This window comes from Arachis hypogaea, chromosome 4 (genome assembly GCF_003086295.3).
Source record: "Arachis hypogaea cultivar Tifrunner chromosome 4, arahy.Tifrunner.gnm2.J5K5, whole genome shotgun sequence".
NCBI classification, from domain to species: domain Eukaryota; kingdom Viridiplantae; phylum Streptophyta; class Magnoliopsida; order Fabales; family Fabaceae; genus Arachis; species Arachis hypogaea.
In genome coordinates, this window is record NC_092039.1 from 44,998,031 (window position 1) to 45,012,160 (window position 14,130).

Here is a 14,130-nt window from a genome sequence, read left to right on the forward strand (position 1 = left end):
CTATGCCTTCCAAGTGTTTGATAAAATGCTTGGGATGATGTCAGAGTAGATTTTTGTGTTCTTAGCTTGGGATGGTAACTTAGGTGACCTTGAGTTACTAATGTCCAAGTGATTGATAATTGAGGTCCATTGACACTAGCTTCCACTAAGTTAATTAGTGAGTGGCTAGGACTTAAGGATTGGGATTGATAAAGCTCATTTGACTTTCCTTCACTTGTTAGCGGATGACTTATTGAGATTGATCCTTGCAATTATCATGTTGTGGTTAGTGACAAGGATAAAGATCCTTAACCATCAACCCTTGCCAAGACCTTTTTATCATTTGAGTTTCATTTACTTTTTTTGTCTCTTATTCAAAACCCCAAAAATACTTGTCCCATAACCAATAACATGAACACTTCCCTGCATTTTCTTGAGAGACGACCCGAGGTTTAAATACTTCAGTTTATTTTTATTGGGGTTTATACTTGTGACAAACTAAATTTTTTATTGAGGAATTGTTTGTCAATAAACAATTCCTCAATCAAAAATTTGTTTGTCATAAGTACAAAACCTAATAAAATTAAACCGAAGTATTTAAACCTCGGGTCATCTCTCAAGGAATTGCAGGGAAGTATCCTTATTATTGGTTATGGAAAAGTGTTTTGGGGTTTTGGAATAAGAGACAAGAAAAGTAAATGAAACTCAAATGATAAAAAGGACTCGGCAAGGGTTGATGGTTAAGGATCTTTATACTTGTTACTAACCACAACATGATAATTGCAAGGATTAATCTCATTAATTCATCATCTAACAATTGAAGGAAAGTCAAATGAGCTTTATCAATCCCAATCCATAAGTCCTAGCCACTCACTAATTGACTTAGTGAAAGCTAGTGTCAATGGACACCAATTATCAATCACTTGGACATTAGCAACTCAAGTTCACCCTAGTTACCATTCCAAGCCAAGAACACAAAAATCTACTCTAACATCCTTCCAAGCATTTTATCAAACACTTGGAAGGCATAAAAGAAAGGCATGGTAAAATGACAAGAAATGTAAATTCTAACAACCACCAAAGCAAGAAATTAATAATAACAATGCAATTAAACAATAAAGGAACATAAAACATGGAATTGCATTAAAGGAAATTAAAATCCAACATGAGTGCAGGAACATAAAAAAGGCATGAAAAGGAAATTAACACTACAAACTAAGAGAATTAATATGAAGGAACAAGAAATCATATAGAAAACAAGATGAAAACAAGAAATTAAACCTAGATCTAAGAGAAATTAATCCTAAGAACCCTAACCTAACCTAAAAGATGATAAAAACTAAAACTAACACTACTTGGTTCATCCCCCTTCAATCCTTGGGTTCAATAGAATCAGAAATGAGTTGGATTGGGCCCAAAATGAGCTAGAAATCGCTGGCTATGAGTTGCTCAAAATGGCCCACACTGATCATGCGACACGTGCGCGTAGAACGACGCATACGCTTCCCAAAACGCAAGACAACTATGACAAATATTATATCATTTTGAAGCCCCTGATGTTAATTTTCTAATACAACTAAAACTATCTCATTTGGACCTTTGTAGTGCAAGTTATGATCGATTTTGTATGAAGAGGTCAGGATTGACAACTTAGCAGTTCCTTAATTTCTTCACGAGTTCTCCATTTTTACATGCTTTTTCTGCATTCCCTCAATCCAATCTCTGGCTTCTAAACCTGAAATCACTTAACCAACATATCAAGGCATCGAATGGGAGAAAGGTGAATACAATTTATCTTTCTTAAGACCTAAAAAATATGTTTTCACACTTAAGCACAATTTAAGGAGAATTTACAAAACCATGCTATTTTAGGGAATAGATGTGGGAAAAGTTGATAAAACCCTCTAAATTTACTACAAGAAAAACACCCATTCAGGTACACTTGAAAAGTGTAGCCAAAAGTAAAAAAAATGATGCCTTAGGCTACGGCTACGCTTTCTGGGCTACGGCTACGCTTTTTGGGGTGATTCATATTTGCCCGTTGCCTATTCTCAAAGGCTACGCTTTTCTGCACCAAGGGCTATGCTTTTGGCATTTGGGAATAGGGTGCGCTTTTCAAGTAACGCTGTCTAGGAGCAAAGGCTACGCTTTTCAGCTTCCATTTTTACCAGAATAGGCTACGCTTTTCAATGCTAATGTATCACCTGTAAAGCGTAGCCACATTGTATACCATGGCTACCATTTATAAGTGTAGCCTTAGGTCCCTCATTTTTTTTGTATACCATAGCTACTGTATATAAGTGTAGCCTTAGGTCCCTTATTATTTTTTTAATTTTCTGTATATATATGATATTCTCATAATTATTAATACAACATAATATTTAATAATATGATTACATGTATAATAATTCTGCATTTTTAATTAAATGAGTTAAATATTATAAAATAAAAATAAATATATAATTATACTAAATAATTTCTTTAAATGGTAAAAATTATCTCTAACCAAAATATATTTATAATAATAATCCAAAAGTATTAGAATGAAATTAATTGTGAATATTTATACATCTAATAAAAGTCATTAGTCAACTATACATGTATCAATTTTTATATAATAATTCTCAATAAAATTCACAAGATTCCTCTCCTCAAGCCATGGATTCGCTACGGGCAATTATTTATCTGCAGAACATATTTGACTATCTGCTTAATAAGATCAGCATCACCTCCCTAGCATAATATGAAAATAAACCAGAATTAAAAAGCATACTAGATATACTTATTCTTTTACTAAAAGAAATCTAAATTGGTGAGAGAATAAGAGTTTCACTCACAACTCAACTGCCATATATTGGTGAGAGAATCAGAGAAAAATATTGGTATTGATCATAAGTTCATAATACCAAAATAGCAATGGTGTTTTCTTTAGTGCTCTCTCCCACCCTCAACCTTGCTATGCCTTCTTCTCATTCTTGTTATGTTTCCTCCAATAAGTACTATTACAGTTACAGAAGGAGAAGAACACAACACAAGAAGAAGAATAGTGAGAGTGAGAGGTAGCAGTCGCAGTAGCAGCTCCTCCAATGAAAAGGACAAAGAAGATTCACATTTTTATTCTTTCAGCCCTTCTGGATTTGTGACCGATAACCCTTCAATCCAACAAGCAATGAATTGTATAAGGAACACAATTAATCAACAATTCTAATTCCTTAAACTAACCACAGATCTGGAACCAGTTAGACAATCACAGACATTGATAAAACTATTATTTCCTTTAACAGCAAGAAATCATCATTAATTCATTATTTATTGATGGCATCAATTGAACAAAACAAGCAAAATAGAAATTGCATATCACTAAATCCAGTTGTGTAAATACTACTAAATAGCTAAGTATAACACTGCACATAAAGCCCGAGGGCCCATTTTCTCTCAACAGGGATCTGTGGACTCATTCCTACTTGATAGTTCATATAACCTGGAAGGTACCCAGCAACTGGAGAAGAAACTTCACTGGAATGATTACGATTGAAACCAGCATCCTAAACAATTACATTATAAAACCAAAAATAAACTTTACACTATATCCTATTTGAAAAGAGAAAACAAAGAAATCTACTACCAAGAACAGAAAATCTACAACTCCAACACAAACTCCATAAGAACTCGTTCTAGCTAGAAAGATAGATTCCATCACATGGAGTGTAGAAAGAAATACTGAGCTGCTTCCCATTTGACATGAGTATAAAGTTAGAAACAAGTTAAAAAGTCATATCACTTCATTTAAGATGGACAAGTGAAGAGATCTTGAGCAGTTAGAAAGGAAAGAAACCCACCATAGTCTCTCAAACTATTTGACATAGCAATCGCAACAGCACTCAATAGCCTGCTAGCCTCTGGCGCATCAAGAAATACACCACTTGCACTTTAAGGAGCAATGAGCTAGTGATATACAAGACATTAATCTTTCAATGAAAAATTAGATACAGTATTAAACCATACCAAAAGTTCTTTTACACCAAAACATAACTACAGATCATAAAAAATAAAATTCCAGTCAAAAGATTTGCCTGCATCACCCAGAAGGCAAAACAAATAAACAAAAACAAGTCCTCAAAACCAACCAAACATTTGCAAACAAAAAAATAGTCAACATTAGCACCAGTTTTGGTTTCAAAATAGTACTCCATATATGCAATAACTTTTCACATCATACTGCAGTTCAGATTTGATCTTGTATGAGTTTTTGAAATTCTCCAAGGGAATTGCACCTTTCTCATAGAATAAAAGAAAACAGCGAAATTCCACTAATAGAAATGTAAAGAATAGGAAAACACACTTGGTATACTAAACTGATAATATCTTAGAACTGCTTTTAAAGATTTAATATTCATACTAGCAGCAACTAAACAAACTGTATTTACCATGAGATAATCTAATTCAAATCCCGAAACTTGAAATTAAACAAGCATACCAATAAATTGTTAGGACCATCAGCCATCCAAAGACGACAAATTGCCTCAATTTTAGAAATGAACCTACAAAATAAATTTATTAAGTAACATAAAAGAATAATGTTATCATGATAGTAGAGTAGCATCATTTCAACACAAAAAATCATTTCTCTTACAGTAATGCTATAAAGTGTTCTTGTAATTGAGATTTCATGCAAATTTGAATGAAGAGGGCTCAAAAAATAAACAAACCTTTCCCATGAAGAAGCTATAGTAAAATCATCAAAATGCTCAAACTGCATTGACATTTGAAGAAGGAGGTAGTAAAATTAGCACTACCCCTAATACCATCATCACACGCAATAAGGAATCCACCAATTAATTAAGAAATAAGAATTTTGATTCAGTGGTGAAGGAGAAAGAGAATACCACTTCCTCTGAAACATCGATACTTTCTTTAAAAGTCTTACTTCTTCCCGTGAATGATACTCACCTCTTCAGGGAACAAATCTGGGTGTTTGGAAAATATTATGAGCATCAAATCATTGTATCTGAAAGAAATGGGAACTGCACAAATTAAAAGAGAAAAAGGATTATAATCAATAAAACCCTGAAGAAATATAAGGTACAAACAATTGATTCATACGTTCCAATAACATCATTAATCCTGTCAACTGTTCTCTCCTAAATTTGTGAAGCTTCCAAATTAGCGATCTAGTTCTGCTTGTGGCCTGAAATGACACCAATCAACTACAGTGAGATCAATTAGAGAGTAGAGTAGACCGCTTTATTATTTGTGAAAATAAGATAAAAAGTTCATTTAATCTATCCTTTGCTTGACGCCAAAATTAAGATAGTAAAAGCATGGAACAATATAAGAACAACAACAACTAATTAAAAGATTAAAAAACCTAAAATTAGATCCCAAAACCCCCTAAAAATTCACAGAATAACCAATTGAAAATTAATACATACCATCTCTATCTTATTTAGCCATTCCAGTTCATCATTACTATCAAAATCATACACACCTTCGAACTGAAAAGTGAGAGCGATTTAGAAAATGAGTGAGAAAGAGAGGATACAGAACATAGAATGGTTACCTGGTGACACGGGGTACTCCCTTCGAGCTCCTTGGCAGTGGAACAGCATCCCGATGGTGCAGAACAGCGAAGGCAACAAGCCCTAGCAATGGCGGTGGAGTTTCAGCGGCGACCGAGCACCCCCTTCTTCTCTCCTCCATCGCGTTTTCTCTCTTCCTCGAGCTCTTTTTCACTGGTGCTCGACAGCGGTGGAGCCCTAGGCGGCGTCGTCGTTTCTTTCCTTCCTTCTCCTCTCCTCTCTTTTTCTCTTCTTTTTCCTATGCTCCTCTTTTTTTATTTCTTCTCTTTCGTGTGTGTGAGTTGAGGGAGGATGAGAGTGCGTGAGTGACGGCGTGGTGAGTGGTGAGTGACGAATATGAGTGACTGGTGGAGATAGTGAGTGGTGACTGGTGATGGCGATCCCTTTCTCTTATTTGGGGGTGATAAGTGGCGCGAAGAAGGGAAAAGCTAAGGGTAGTGATGATCGAGTGTTATGTTTTCAGTGGCTAAAGGTTATGTTTTCTGATTTGGCTAAGTGTTTGTCCGCATGTATCATTTGGTGAAAATTCAAAAACTTTACTAAGTGTTATTGGGAATTTGACTTAGATACATTAGGCAACACTTTGGAAGCGCACCCAAAACTTAGCAAATAGGCTATTCTTAAAAAGTTCTCTCTTTAATATAAAAGTGTACCCATAGATATTAACATACGGCTACGCTTTATAAGTGATTTTTATAATACCTAAGGCTACGCTTTTTAAATGATGGTAGAATTGTGTTTCCTTTTCTCTAAAAAATAGGCAACACAGAGAAAAGCGTAACCTATTCATAACGCTTTTCAAATGTAGCTTAAAAAAGTGTGGTTGAATGAGTATTTTTCTTGTAGTGATTCAATACAAGATAAACCCTAAAAATGTGGTTTATCAACCTCACCACACTTAAATAATAGCATGTCCTCATGCTATACCAAGAAAGACAAGAAAAGGGGTGTGAATATTTATTCAATGCAAAGAAACTATATAAATCTATCTACATACATGTAACTAAATGCAATATAACTCTATTAACATGGTTAAAAGTAAATCAATCTCCAAGACATACATGAACAAGTAGGCCAAGTAGTATGATGATTCATGAATAATACCAATTCAAATATCAAAATGAAGTACAAATAGACTTGCAAAAAGAAAGCTCATGAAAGCCGGGAACAAGGAATTGAGCATCGAACCCTCACCGGAAGTGTTTGCACTCTAGTCACTCGAGTGTATAGGGTTGATCCCTCAATTCTCTTCTACTCATGCTTTCCAAGACTTGTTTTTCATCTAACAATCAACAATTATTTCATGCATGCATACATCTATCATGAGGACTTATTCTTAGGTTGTAATAGGGATAGGGTAAAGGTAGGGATGCATATGGTCAAGTGAGCTTGAAATTTGAATCTTTGATTAACCTAAACTCTCACCAAACACATATAACAACCTATACAATAATAATACAATACTTAGCTACCCATGATTCCCACTTTTTTCGCATACTCACACATTCTCCTTAATTCACATTCCATATGCATTGATATTATTACTTTGCTTTGGGGCATTTTTGTCCCCTTTTTATTGCATTTTTCTATATATATATATATATATATATATATATATATATATATATATACATATATATATATTATTTTTCTATTTTTTTATATATTTTTTTCTTTTATTTTTATTTTTTTCTTTTTGCAATAAATTATATATAATAGTATGTACCCATTTCCCATGATCTTCAATGAAAATAAAAACACACTCTTACCTTAACCAATGTCCCAAGTTTTCCCACACTTGAATGATACACACACTCACTAGCCTAAGCTAATCAAAGATCCAAATAAAGGTCCTTTATTGTTTTTGCTTTAAGGCTTGTAATGTGCTAAAATTAAGAACAAATGGGTTAAAATAGGCTCAAAGTTGGCTAACAATGGTTGATGAAAGGGAGGCTATTTGGGTAAGTGAGATAAATAAAATGATGGCCTCAATCATATAAATGCATGTATACATGGAATAATGGAAATAAAGAATCAAAAAAATCAAAGATTACAATCATAGAAAGAGAACAATGCACACAAGAATGGAAATAAGTGGTTATAAGATGTAACCACGTAATTAGGCTCAAAAGTCACTAGCTTGTGTGTTCTTAGCTCAAAAACCATGTTCCAAAATAAATTCTTTCAAGCAAATTCAACAAAAAATTTTTTTTTCAAATTGGTAGGGTGCGCTAAAAACAGTTTCTTGGAAAATCAATTATCACCCTAACCAAGTAGTCATAACATAAAAAGAAGTGGTAAAATATATACAAATTCTAACTATCATGCAACCTATCATGCAATACAACACTAACATTGGTGTTGAAAAAGGAAGTGGTTACCTGATGAGCGGATAATTTATATGCTTTTTGGCATTGTTTTTAGTATGTTTTTAGTATATTTTAGTTAGTTTTTATTATATTTTTATTAGTTTTTATTTAAAATTTATTTTCTGGAATTTACTATGAGTTTGTGTGTTTTTCTGTGATTTCAGGTATTTTCTGGCTGAAATTGAGGGACCTAAGCAAAAATCTGATTCAGAGGCTGAAAAAGGATTGCAGATGCTGTTGGATTCTGACCTCCCTGCACTCGAAGTGGATTTTCTGGAGCTACAGAAGCCCAATTGGCGCGCTCTCAATTGCGTTGGAAAGTAGACATCCTAGGCTTTCCAGAAATATATAATAATTCATACTTTGCCCAAGATTTGATGGCCCAAACTGGCGTTCCAAATCAGCTTCAGAATTTCCGGCGTTTAACGCCGGAACTGGCACAAAAGTTGGAGTTAAACGCCCAAACTGGCACAAAAGCTGGCGTTTAACTCCATGAAAAGTCTCTACATATGAAAGCTTCAATGCTCAGCCCAAGCACACACCAAGTGGATCCCGAAAGTGGATTTTTACGTCATTTACTCATTTTTGTAAACCCTAGGTCACTAGTTCACTATAAATAGGACTTTTTGCTATTGTATCTTCATCTCATGACACATTACACGTTTCATATTGTATCTTCTATGGCATGAGTCTCTAAACCCCATGGTTGGGGGTGAGGAGCTCTGCTGTGTCTTGATGGATTAATGCAATTACTACTATTTTCCATTCAATCATGCTTGCTTCTATTCCAAGATATCACTTGTTCTTCAACCTGATGAATGTGATGATCCGTGACACTCATCATCATTCTCACCTATGAATGTGTGCCTGATAACCACCTCTATTCTACCTTTGATTGAGTGTGTATCTCTTGGATTCCTTAATCAGAATCTTCGTGGTATAAGCTAGAATCCATTGGCGGATATTCTTGAGAATCTGGAAAGTCTAAACCTTGTCTGTGGTATTCCAAGTAGAATTCAAGGATTTAATGGCTGTGACGAGCTTCAAACTCACGAGTGTTGGGCGTAGTGACAGACGCAAAAGGATCAATGGATTCTATTCCAGCATGATCGAGAACCGACAGATGATTAGCCGTGCAGTGACAGCGTGCGTTGAACATTTTCACTGAGAGGACGGGAGGTAGCCATTGACAACGGTGAAACCCAACATACAGCTTGCCATGGAAGGAGCCTTGCATGCATGAAGAAGAAGACAGTAGGAAAGCGAGATTCAGAAGATAGAGCATCTCCAAAACCTCAACCTGTTCTCCATTACTGCAAAACAAGTATTTATTTCATGTTCTTTACTTTCTACAATTAAATCGAAGAATTATTAATATCCTGACTAAAAGTTACAAGATAACCATAGCTTGCTCCAAGCCAACAATCTCCGTGGGATCGACCCTTACTCACATAAGGTATTACTTGGATGACCCAGTGCACTTGCTGGTTAGTTGTGCGGAATTACAAAAGTGTGATTGTGATTTCGTGCACCATTACCCACGGAGGTCGGTCATCAACCGAACCTCTCCACACTTGAAGATTGCACCGTCCTCGATGCATGCAGAGAATAGTAAGGTGGACGGGTTGAAACAACTGATGAGCTTCGTCAAAAGGTTGTGCGGATGACTTGTTTATTGCCCCATTGAGAAGCTTTTCCTTTCCTTCTCGGTGGTCAGCCTAAAAGGAAAGAAAAATAAAGAAAATTAAGCCAACAACAAAGGTATCAAAGCAAATAGAACATAGGTGGAGGCTAATGCCAAATAAGATTTTAGTTCTCAACTACATGGTAGCTACAACATGTAAGTGGGAAAGCAAAATAAGCTAAGGCATATCAACTAATACTTGATGCAAGAGTAAAATCAAAGCATGTAGAGCATATTGAGCATCAAGTTCAAACAAGAAAGAATGGGTCATGAAAGACAATAGAAGTTTATATCAATGCACAAAGAACACAAGAATCATAAAAGATTAAGCATTGATTTAAAAATTTCATCACCCATCAATATTAAACAAGTCAAGAGGCACCAAAATAATGCAAGAAATTCCCAACAATTGAGTAGAAAAATTCAACACCATTATTAAAATAAGAAACTTAGAAAGGAAAAGAAGAACAAGCTATAAGAACAAAATTAAAATGCAATGAAGAAAAGCATGCAAATGCAATAAACAAAAGAAAATGAAAGATCAAAAAAAAATGAAAAATTTTTTAAAATTTTTTAAATTTTTTTAATTATTTATTTTTTCTTTTTTTTGGAAGAAAGTAAGAAAGGAAGAAGAGAGAAGAAAAAAGGTCGAAAGAAATAAGAAGGAGAGAAGAAGAAAGAAGAAAGGAAAAAGGAGAAGAAACAGGGTGCAAGGTGACGCGTAAGCATCGCCCATGCTTACGTGTGGGATACAACAGAGGCAAGCGACGCGTTAGCATCACCCACGCGTACGCGTGGAATGCAGAAAGTGCAGGTGACGCGTAAGCGTCGCCCATGCCTACGCGTGGGTTGACCTTTTTTTTGTCAATTTTTTTTAATAGAAACATAAAAATAGAATTTAACACTCTCCTAACCTATAAACATTCTAAATCAACCAGAATTCAAATTTAACAAAAATCTTTAAGTTTTCGAAAAAATTTTAAAGACAAAACAAACAAAACTTGGACTACAAGCAAAATGCAATTCAAAAAATAACTATTCTAATCACAGCACGAGCCTAACAAGCAACCTAGCAATCAAAGCATGATGTGCAAAAGTATGAAAAGAAGAAAACTACCTAAAAATGGCAACTCAATTCATTCATTGATTATATATACAAGAGAATGGAAAGAGTTTACCATGGTGGGGTGTCTCCCACCTAACACTTTTATTTATTGTCCTTGATAAACCACTATTTTATAGTTTATCTTGTACTCAATTGAGTGATTTTTATCAAGTCTTTACCCACTTATTCATATGATTTGAATGGCTTTACAACTCCTTCCTAGTCTTGATCTATAGTTGAAAACTTGCTTCCTAGAAGTCTTTAATTTGTGTATTTTAATTCTCCTTTATACCATTCGATGCCGTGATCCATGTCTTAAGTGTTTTAGGCTTTATAGGGCAGGAATGGCTTAGAGGATGGAGAGGAAGCTTGCAAAAAAATGGAAGGAACAAAAGAAACTAAGGAGATAACCAGCGAGCAGCGACGTGCACTCATGGCTCACGCGTGCGTGAGACATGGAGAAAATTGCAGTGACGCATGTGCGTGCCTGACGCGTACGCGTGGATTGGAGTTCTGCAATATAAGTCGAGCGCGTGCTTGACACGAACACGTGACACGCCAAAACGACCAGCGACACGAACGCGTGACTGACGCGTACGCGTGACATGTGCGATCTGTAGAATTAATAGAAAATCCTGGTAGCGATTTCGGGCCGTGTTTTGACCTAGTTTTCGGCCCAGAAAACACAGATTAAAGGCTGCAAAGTGGAGGAATAAGGAGGGCGGCTCATAATTCACACAATTTTAGTTTTAGATGTAGTTTTTTAGAGAGAAAGGAGCATCTCTCTTAGGTTTTAAGTTTTAGGATTTCTCTTAGGTTAGGTTTACTTCTTCTTCATTCCATGTTCAATGTTCCTTTACTTTGGTTTCTCTTCTATTTTTATTTATTCTATTACTTTGATTTATGAATTCTCATGTTAGATTTGATTTTATATTTAATATAATTTGAGGTATTTCAGATTTATGATTGCTTTCTTTTATTTATGATATAAATAATTTGGATTTTTCCCCCTTTGGCTTTGGTTGAATAATTGGTGACACTTGAAAATTGGAATTTGCTGATTGATTTGGATTCCTTTAATGCTAGTCTTTCCGTAGGAGTTGACTACGATTTGAGAAATCAAACTGATTAGTCCACTTGACTTTCCTTTATTTAATAAGGGTTAACTAAGTGGGAGTAATAAACAATTCTCATCACAACTGATAAGGATAACTAGGATGGGATTTCCATTTCTCATACATTGCCAAGAGTTTTTCTAGTTATTAATTTATTTTCTTGCCATCTAAATTCCTTGTTCAAACCTTTCAAAAAACCAAAAAGATACTTTTCCATAACAAATAATAAATCATACCTCCCTGCAATTCCTTGAGAGACGACCTGAGGTTTGAATACTTCGGTTATAAATTTTATTGGGTTTGCTTTAGTGACAAACAAGTTTTTGTAAGAAAGGATTCTCTGTTGGTTTAGAAACTATACTTACCGGCAAAATTCCTATCGTCAAAATGGCGCCGTTGCCAGGGACTTGCAAACGTGTGCCTTATTATTGGTTATTGTAAATATTTGCCTTTTCATTTCTTTGTTAGTGTTTCTAGTTTTAGGAGTTTATTTTCATTAATTTTTATTAGTTTTTATTTTCTTTAGCTACTATGAATTATCACCCCTCTGGTTTCAAGGTTGGAAGAATCAAAGATGAGAGGAGCCACAAGGATTTGATCAACCCTCTTGGCAATAACCCCCTCCAATGCGCTATAACCAACAACCATTCTATGATGCATACCAAGACAATAGTTATGGTGGACCTTTTTGTTACAACCAACCTCCACCAAATTACTATGGTCAAGAGCCATTCTGAGGTGCGTACCAAGATGATAGATATGGTAGACTCCCTTGTAGTTACCAACAATCCCCACCATATGCTTATGAACCACCTCCTCAACATAACTCTGAACCACCATACTCACAAGCCCCTTTTCACCATTCACCTCCATATGACCTGAACCATCATCCACCATACCAACCACCTAATGAGCCATATGAATCATACATAAAGCCACCCCAATTCCAACCCAATTACTCCCAAGAACCACCACCTCCACATACACCATGTCCATATCCATCAATCCAAGAGCACTATGTTCCTACTTATGATAGCCGAGCGCAACAAGACTCAAAGGATCGTCTCAAGGAAATAGTGGATCAATTTCATACAACCCTTCATCAACTGGAGCAAGCGATAAATCAATTAGCTTCCCGATGTTCGGACACTCAAGGAACTCCCACAACTTCATGTGGAGAATCTACTAAAAAATGCAGCATGAATGAGAAGCTAGAAACTCCAGTGGACAGTGAGCAGTATGACTTTATGTTGGAAAAATTGGAGGAAACCGAAATGGTCAAAGAAGAGGAAGTGGTTGAAGACTTAGGATACTCAAAACCTCCATGGGAAACTCAAGTCATAGATCCTCCTTCCAAGATGTTTGAATTTGATGTTCAGGAGGGTGTACAACCTCCAAGGCATATCATGGTTGAAGACTTTGAAGGAGATGATCAAGAGATGGATTTAATCATTGATGAATTCTTATCTACATTTGAATCCTCTCCCATTGGACTAGACATGGAGATTAAAGAAGAAGAAGCACAACCTCCCATGCCCTTGGTAAACAATGAAGAAGAGATCGAATTAGAAGAAAACTACTAAGAGGAAGACGTTGATATTTAAGAAGCTTGCAAAGAGGTGGAAGTGGTCAAAGAAGAGCCCAAGGGAATGGAGCCGGAAATCACCTTGCCAAGGTTGCTAGAGACCTCTCCCCCAAAGACATCACCATCTATCCCTTCATTCAAGTGGGTAAATCTATCATCTCTAACCTTAATTAGCCCACTTGAATATGCTTTGCTTGAGACGGATGGGCAACTTAGAGCTCTTTGTGGCTTTAAGAGTAAGAGGGAGATGGTTAGATGTAAGAGTTGTCATGCAAGGTTCATTATGGTTGCACGCTCCAAGTTGAAGTGCAAGGATTGGTGTAGAGCTCGATTGAATGGGTCTAGGAAGTTGTTTGGACGCTTTGGTGAGAATTCAAATTGCTTGCCACGCGGTTGGAACAATGATGATCAACAAGAAGACGGGTGCAAAAGCAAGGTTTGGGACCCGAAATTCAGTCTAGCAATCAACACTCTTGGGGCCGTGTCACTTGTTTTAACTTGCTTGAAGGCTCTTTGCGCCTAGTTTGGGATCCCGGAGGCCATTGGAATTACAAACATTGGTGGAGATTCCTGGATGAGTTCAAGCACAAGCCTCCATGACAAGGAGCTCACCAAACGTCCAACTTAAGGACTTAAACCAAAAGTGCTAGATGGGAGACAACCCACCATGGTATAATCATTCTTTTTTAATCCTTGGTCTTAGTTTATTTTATT